The sequence below is a fragment of the Oncorhynchus mykiss genome, chromosome 6 (assembly GCF_057628025.1).
Source record: "Oncorhynchus mykiss isolate SJ-2025 chromosome 6, ASM5762802v1, whole genome shotgun sequence".
Lineage (NCBI taxonomy): Eukaryota > Metazoa > Chordata > Actinopteri > Salmoniformes > Salmonidae > Oncorhynchus > Oncorhynchus mykiss.
In genome coordinates, this window is record NC_143027.1 from 59,208,455 (window position 1) to 59,217,500 (window position 9,046).

Here is a 9,046-nt window from a genome sequence, read left to right on the forward strand (position 1 = left end):
TTACGGATGCTTTGAACTAAATTGAAGTTTATTACATTGGATTCCCCGACATACTGTATAACAAATATGTGGCTTACGTGATGGCGAATATGCAGGCGACTGATATTTCCCGTATAATCTCGTATTAATAATTTGATCAAAAACGCAAGAATGGTCACAAATTTGATTCGACTAGGGATGAAATCCCCCATTACAGGAAATATATTGGCATGCGCAAGAAAAAATCTAAGAAGATGTTAATTCTCGAGCTCTCAGTGTTTTTACCCGGGAAGAACGAATTGTGACACAGAAAACTAGCGATGAACATACTTTATTTATACCACTGTGAAGTTCCAGAGATATCAGAGAGCGCCAAATAGAGAAAAAGATCACGATTTGACTAGGTTATTTCGACATGATGCAAAGCAAGACTTGGTAGAACAGAAAGCAAATAAGCTCCAAAGTGACCTAGCTACCAAAATAGCCCTATTGCAGCTATTGGGACATGTACAGAGGCTAATCCCAAACAGCCCACAAAGCACAGTTGTGATTTCTAAAAAGGGAAGGGCTTATGGGTCAAGCACTGTTGAAATCCACCTGCACATTTCAGGCAGCCTGCCGGCCCACAGGGTAGGACCAACTACTCAGTAAGGTTTTGTAACTCTTGTCACAGAAGCAGTCATACTATGCGAAGATGTTGGGATATAGGGAGGTGTCGTCCGTCTCGATTTTACTTGCAGCATAGCATAATTTGGAGTTTTGTCCTAAATGTTTGGATTTTGATGATTTGACAATGTGTTAATAATTTCTTCATTTAGAACGCCATCATTTTTTTGATCCATTAATGATAGCTATATAGGTTACTTTTGTGAATGCGTTTTCTTTGATGCATACAGATTGCTAGACAAAATGTAATGGCTTCTGTTAAGACACAAAGACTTTATTTCCCTATGCGCAGTACATATGGGTAAGTCCATCTGAATGTAGAGATGTGGGTGTGCTATGAGTGAAGTCATTGCCTTGTTTCTCACAACATTGGTATTCTAATGTTGGGTGCTGTAAACTGACATGCTAATGTATTTAATTTTCAAATTGCGTGTGAAACCATTTGCTTGAAAGTTGTTTTGATTTTAACTCCAATAATTGTTCTTGATTATGAGATTATTATTTGCATTTGTTTTGCCATTTTCTCTCAAAGGGTGGAGAGTTTTGGAGTTTTTATTTTCAAATATACTATCTTATTTGATGCAGTGATCTTTGATATTTTATGTATTCATCTGACTGATTTGATAAAAACCACATGTGAAGTTGCTATTGACCAATCCAATCAGATAAATCAGACTATTTTATGTTAATTGAAATGTGAATTAATCTGTGAAGTCTTGGCGTACCTTCAGCTCTGTGTTTTGCTTTTGAATTACTTTTGAAATAATGGAGCATACCTTTCTAGCTTGCTTGCAGTGAAGATTTGCATGTCTAAAGGAGACAATGCTACCTGCCAAATGGACATTTTTGAAGTGATTTTTTTTTATTTTACCTTTATTTAACCAGGCAAGTCAGTTAAGAACAAATTCTTATTTTCAATGACGGCCTGGGAACAGTGGGTTAACTGCCTGTTCAGGGGCAGAACGACAGATTTGTACCTTGTCAGCTCGGGGGTTTGAACTCGCAACCTTCCAGTTACTAGTCCAACGCTCTAACCACTAGGCTACCCTGCCGCCCCAGTGATGCTGCAAGGGCCACGAACTGCTGCTCTTAAGATCGTCTACAGTGTCTACAGTGCTGGCTGTCTGGTTTTGAACACTTCTGTCTGACGCAGAATCAGATGTGCTCAAGGGAGGGTGGCGTGTAGGGTGGCTCAGCCCCCAAAGTGACTCTTATCAGCTGTATACACTGCAGGTGTGTAACAGACAATTTGATAGAAAACGTGCTTTTACTAATTAAGTTTGACTATTTACCTTCATCACATATAGTTGCTTTAATGACAATATTAATGTCATCGGTAAACATAAAAAAACGGGACGTAGATTCATACACCTTACGTTTTTTATTTTACTCCTATAATTGCATCTTAAGAGGCAAATTCAGAGGGAAGCAAAAAGGAACTAATATTATGGCCAATGATGGTTGTGTCCTCCAGGGTTTCTCTGGTGAGTTGGAAACATTTGCAGACAAAGCCACGCTCAATTCTCTCAAGCAGCTACAGCAACAACAAAAAAAGGCAATAAAAAACATTCATCAGAAATAGTAGAGGAACGGGGCAATTCATTTCAGAACCATGGAAAATAAAATGTCATCAATATTTCACATCGTTTTATGGAGAAGGGACTTGATTTAATCCGGGAATCTCAAAATGACCACTGGCTATCAATTAGCATTGACAAGATTCGTGTGCTTTTCAGCGTTTTCTACTTTGTTTTGCTCTGGCTGCTCTGATGTCGCCTCCTTCTTGATCTGAGCTCATTCCTAATTCAGTGCTAGACCTTCACCATGCCTGCGTTGTACCATCACTCTGATGTTGAGCTAAAATTAACACAATGCTAACAAGCTGTTATAACACTGCTATCATGGTGTTGTTATCTAACCGGCACCCTTTTCCCTGGGCCTTTAAGGAGAGGAGAGCTGAGGTGAGGGTGGCGGGGTTGGCTGCGGTCCCTTGGAGGCTAGTGCAGGGTGATTTGTGGCGCGAGAAGACTAATGAAGTGGTAGCTGTGCCACCCTGCTTCTTTTGCAAGATCAATTCGGCCGCGTACGGAGGCATGTTTTATGAATGATGGAGACCTCCTCAGGCCATCCATATACCTGAGCTCCGGCGTCACCGCGGGCTCCCACGGGCTGGGAGGCAGGGATCCTGCAATCCTTCTTGTTTGCAGCACTATACATTACGGCTCACCCCGACAACGCTGCGACATCGCCACTAACTGCTGAGGGAGTCAGAAAATAGTTAATGACTTTGTGATCTCCTCCTCTAAACATTAAAAATGATCAAACCATTATTATTGAATGCATGACTGACACATCACTGTGAGGCTGACAGGGTTTTGCAGTGATGACACTGTATTATCAAAGAGAGAAGACAGAGTGTTATCGGAGGAAGCTTTTAACCTTTAATGAATTCAAAGATAGATATTTAGTCCGTGGGAAATGAAAAAGGGCTAAAAGTGACTAAGAGTCCCCTTCTCACTACCCTTTTGTCCCCTACAGACTGAATTTGAATGCATCTGTTTTGGGTAATGAGAATGGCTTACCATATTCAAATTGAGATTTTTGGGGTAAATTAATTCAAAAGTTAATGTGTATTTGTCCTGGTGATTAAGTGCTATCCCTTGTTTTTTTATGACACTGCTGAACTTACCTATAAAAACAGGTACATATTTATATACGTCCAAGTATAATTATGCCTTTTTTTGGGAGGGAAATGTAAAGTAGGATTTTTAATGCGAGACGGTATGCCCTTTGGTTCACTCAGACGTGCTCTTCAGCAGAGCACGTTTCAATAAGAAAAATCTGATGTCAGTATTTTTTGTTTTCCGAGATCACAGTGCAGCACTCATCCGAATGTTCGATGGCATTTTGAAACGAGAACGTCGTATATAAAGATGTCATGAGCGCTGCCTCCTGCGGATGAGCGCTGCCTCCTGCGGATGAGCGCTGCCTCCCGCGGCGAGGTTGAAAGACAAAAGTAGAGCACACTGAATACTTGCCAGAGTATTCTGGAAGATATGAAATGTAAAGGCTTCCCTTTATTTTCGCTTACGTTCAAAATAAAAAGGAGAGACAGAGAACTTGATTTTTGTACTTTTAATCGGAACTTTGAGATTGATTGGCTCAGGCTGTCAGTAAATCACGGGCGTGCTGACAGTAGCCTTCTTTTATGATAATCTGGGCGTCAGATGCAGGTGGGATGGGTGGAAGAGGGAAGGCACTACCTTCCAATCGAGTGCTGGCAGTGGAGCTGTGTAGCCCTTTTCAGAGGTTGTGTCGAAAGGGTGTGCGGTGTTTCCTCTCATTCTACTGCAGAATGAGTCGGCAAAAGTACCTTTAAAGGAAAAGAGATACTCTGATGGTGATTTAGAATACTCTGGGTAGAGAAAGTAGATTACTTTATCAATAACAACAATCAAAAGGGAAGGTGCACCACCAATAACGATTGCCTTGCCAGCAACCCACCTTGTTGAGTATTAGACATTTTATGTTACAGTATCTTTGATTCAGTAAGGAGCACACTGGAGGCTCCTGTATGTCTTACTATTGTAAAGCAATGTATTGCAGACTGTGTGTCCACTGAATAAATACAATCAATAGTTTTTGTCTTTTAATACACTATGTATATAGTATTTTAATAGATTTATAAAAACGAATGACGGATTTGTGGGCGTTCAATGTTGAACTCCTAATACATTCCCTAAACAAAACTGCCGCTCATACACACATATATCTTATGTTGCAACCATCTGACAGAGACACACAAACATTCACATAACAGTATATGGAACACATACTCTCGCGCAGTACACACATATATGTTGCAAACATACTCTGCATGCACACACATACACAAACACACTCACGTGTGTGTGAATGCACGCCCACACGAGCACACACACACAGACACACACACACAGGCACACACAGACGCACACGCTCACAGACACAGACACACACACACACACACACACACAGCTGAGAGTAGTCTTGCGGGTGAGATTGGCCAAGAGATAACTCAGCAGTAGTGAAGCCCTCTCTTGTTCCCCCGAGTGTTCTACATTTATTTTCCTTTATATATTATTCAAGTTAAAATAATTAATTCAGGATATCAAATCAAGATGTTGGAAATCAATCCAAACCCTCTTTCAATCTGGCTTTCATTACAGCAGTATGACTGGGGCTGGTTAAGCTCTCCTGTATTTCCCATAGTCATACTGAAGCACTTACGTGGCAACCAGTTGGCTGCTGAGGCAACTCTTTAGTTCTTATAGGCATGTTGAAGCACTTACTCTGCATCCGATTGGGCGGTTGCATTTTTTGGTTTAACACTGATATGAATTTTTTTTTAAAGAATCACATGGCCGAAATCTGATTGGATGGTTAAACAATTACTCTGTTCATTGTTGGTTATTGTTGGGCGAGCTGAGCTGTACTGACCCCTCAACCTCATTGGTTCTAAAGGTCTCACAAGTAGTTAAACATTTTCCCCCTGTAGATAGCTGAACGGGGTAGTTTTCCGTAGTTTATATAACAGCTAGAGTGACATGAAGGGGACTAGTCTAAAAAGTTGTTGATTCAAGTTGTGTCGGGGAGATGTGGAGTTGACGTTGTTTACTGTTCCGGCAGCATTCCAACAGTCGTTAGTGTCTGTCCACTAGGTTGATTTACTTCAGTTTCTCCAGCGAAGGATAAAAACAGGACATCTCATGCCGGACTGTCTGGTGTCTGTCTTCCCAGTCTTTAGTGATCGTTTCACAAAACGGTGTAACACGATCCTTCAGTGACAATTGTACATTTAGAACAACACACAAACCTTGTTGCTTTGTGCACAAATAGTGCTGTATATATATCAAGGTATTCTAACTTTGGAAATGAATACCGTCTTCAATTCCAGTCCTCAGCCTTTCTCCGAGTAAAGGGAAGACCTGCTGGTTTAGCAAAGGTTAAATGCGAACAGACAATGTTAGGGGAACGATGCTCTCCAGGCCTGTATATCACTGCATCCTTCATGTGCTTTACTGTCTGCCGAAGACACACTGGCTACTGCTTTAATGGGAAATCCTGTATGTCTGCAAGAATCAATATTCCTGTGAAATGACACCATGATGAACTTATCCTATTTTATTTTGATGGTTAGCTAATTTTGGAGGAAGACACCCCCTCTCACAGACAGACATGTTATAATTTTGTGGTAAAAATGTCAATCAAGGCGGGGGGGGGGGCGGTACTTGACTTAGAAGAAACTGGGCGGAGAGGGAAATTTATTGATGGAAAATGTATCTATACTCTCTTAGAGACACTTTTAACCTGAAATCTCCATTGTGGTGATAATTCCAGGTTGTTAAAGTGACATGGAGCCGGGGCGGTCGCCTGGGTAAAGAATGTGGGGGCCAGACCTAACAATTACAGAGCTGTATTTCTCGCTACTCTCATAGGAGGATGAGCAGAGACGGGATTAGGTCAGGACACGCACAAATACACACAACTTCCACGGACATATGTACACACACACGTACACACACACACAACATAAACACAGAGAGGACGAGAGGCCGAGAGCCCGGGGACATAGGTGCAGGGCAAATACACACATGTACACAGCTGCCAACACATAGAGCAACACAAGCAGTTGGTCTCTTACATTCTGCAACATATCTTTACAAAGCATACGGTCATTTTCTTATTTTCAGACTTTCAATAGCCATTTTAATGCAATCTATCCAACCCTCGTTCCTGTTTAAATACAGAAGTAGGCCCACACACTCTATGTTCCGTATTGTTTTCCATCAAACTCCCTGATGCTTTGGCGTCATAGTAATGTGAAATAATTGGACAACTGACAAAAAATCTTCACATTTCATATCACATTTGAAGAAATCTATGACTATGCCCAAAGCTCTGATAAAATGGTGGCTCACTTTAAACAATTCTGTTATTTTGCTGTCAAGTCTTCTGGGTGGCTTAGGTTGGGCGCATTAAAAAAACAACAGTCAATATATGTCAGAGAAATGAAAGTGAATAATTGCTGTAATTAATGACCTGTGGGTATTTAAAATTGACGTTGTACTCCTGAGTCTAACACTGAGCATGTCTATCGAGTATTGGAGTGTGTCTATTATTCTTAAAAAATGACGGGGGGAATAGATTGCACTGGTTGGCTATGCTTACAGGACGTTGTCGGGGATTTTTGAAGAGTACATAAAATGAAAAGCCTCTCCACGAACCGCACATCAACGCAGAGCACCTCACCTCACCTTGCTTTCCAGTCACGTCAGGGCCGGGCAGCAGCGAAAGGCTGCTCTGTGACATTGAGAGACCTGTCGAAAGTGTCTGGACTTATTTCATGTAAGATAGCCTGGCCATTAGCACACTGTGACCTTTAGTACAATTTCTCTCCGTCGGATTCACACGCTCCCTAGTGTGTGTCTTTTAGTCTGAGGATGTGCGTGCGTGCACGTGCGTGTGTGTGTGTGTGTGTCTGTGTGTGTGTGTGTGTGTGTGTGTGTCTGTGTGTGTGTGTGTGTGTCTGTGTGTGTGTCTGTGTGTGTGTCTGTGTGTGTGTCTGTGTGTGTGTGTGTGTGTCTGTGTGTGTGTCTGTGTGTGTGTGTGTGTGTGTGTGTGTGTGTGTGTGTGTGTGTGTGTGTGTGTGTGTGTGTGTGTGTGTGTGTGTGCGTGCGCGTGTGCGTGCGCGTGTGTGTGTGTGTGTTTGTGTGTATGCATGTGCATGAGTGTTTGAGTGTGGACTTTGAAGATGAATATTTCTCCCCCAGTCCTTTGCTGAATGGATTGAGAGAAGAAGAACGGTGGAAGGGAAAGTATGAACATCACCACGCCACGTTGTTGTACACACACACACACACACACACACGCTTATACACACTCGTACGTATAGGTGGAACCAGACATTAGTGTGGTGTGTGTGGGGGGGGGGGGGGGGGGGGGATTTTTGGTTGTTTGTTGTTGCAGTAATTGAAAATTAATTCACCAGACGTCAGAAGAAATCGATAAAGAATTCATGAAAGGAAAGAGGGAGTCATTAAAAGCAATAAGGTTAGGATGAAGATGGCATCACTGAGCATACAGACACAGGAGACACACTCCCAGTCACAGAGGATGGGGTCACTCCAAATGGACCGTAACGGTACAAATTACTGCAGCATAACGGTAGCAAATACAAACTCCTTAGAGACCAAGGCTAATAGAGGAAGATGTGTGTTTTCGTGATCGTAAGACAATAAGAAACCAAAGAACATACATTTGTTTTCAGCTTTAACAAATGATCTAAGGTATTATTTTCCCACAAAAAAAAAAAACACTATTTGTGTAATGTGATGATATTTCATTAAACCCACATTTACTGTTTGATGGAGCTAAAACTGTAGGCCATTTCGAAATTGCTCGATTATTATTCTATACCATTCCGGTCGCATAGTTTCAAACACTCAATATTTCAAAAAATGTATTATTGCCTAAGTCCAGACTACGTAAGAGTGTCTTAACAGGTTCAGAGCAGTTGAGAGCACACCTTAAAACTGCCTTTCAGACATACCCTGCCATAAAGCTGCCTTAGGAAACAATACAGCCTCTGTCATCCTGCCTGGGTTAATGGAAAATGGGATATAGTGTCCATAATATTGTGGGATAAATGATTATTGATTAGATAAAGGTTGAGATAATCATTAGCCTTCATCCATTTTACTGACTCCCTGTGACCTTTCTGCCTCTTGCTTAGATCACATTGGATTTTTCCATATGATGATTTGATCATCTCTCACACGAGCGCAGAGATGAGAGGCGAGGAGAGGCGAGGCGAGGCTGTGTACGAGGGTGTTTTCTCTCCATCTCCAGCCGCTGTAAATATACACAATCACACACACAGCAACACAACGTGTGATTGTCATTGTAACAAAAATAGTCAAAAGAGAAGAAGAACATGGTTAGAATATTTTTTCTTTTTCAAAAATAACCCAAGAATTTGTAGGGTGTTCTTCCAGTAGTATTGTATTCATGTAGCAGGTAACAGTGTCTATATTACTAGGTATAAGTCAGCAATGCAATATTTCCTCCTGGAAACAGTGACATGGAAATGCTCTCCTTCTAAAAGCTTGACTTATTGAATTGGGCTGAATATTCCTGGTAATCACACTTTAACAAGCTCCAGATCCCGCCACACATCTGGGCACAATCAAGAGAGAAATCTGCTGCTTTTCCATTGTTCTATTCATTCACAAACCCATGCTGGAATTTAAACATTTATTTAAAGTAAAACTGTGCTAACTACCGGGGCGAAAAAGACATCACGGTTTTCATTAGTAAATTACACATCCAAAAATGCCTCGGATGGGGCCAAAGAGCGCAA

The 9,046-nt window shown here is 41.5% G+C and overlaps 1 long non-coding RNA gene across 1 annotated transcript in view; it reads right to left on the reverse strand.

Moving 5' to 3' along the window:
• Positions 1 to 7,685: 7,685 nt before the first annotated feature.
• Positions 7,686 to 9,046, reverse strand: part of LOC118964913 (uncharacterized) — a 21,978-nt gene continuing 20,617 nt past the window's right edge. Inside the window, exon 4 of the long non-coding RNA XR_016496780.1 lies at positions 7,686 to 8,538. This is a non-coding gene — a long non-coding RNA (uncharacterized LOC118964913). The remainder of the gene's footprint in view (positions 8,539 to 9,046) is intronic.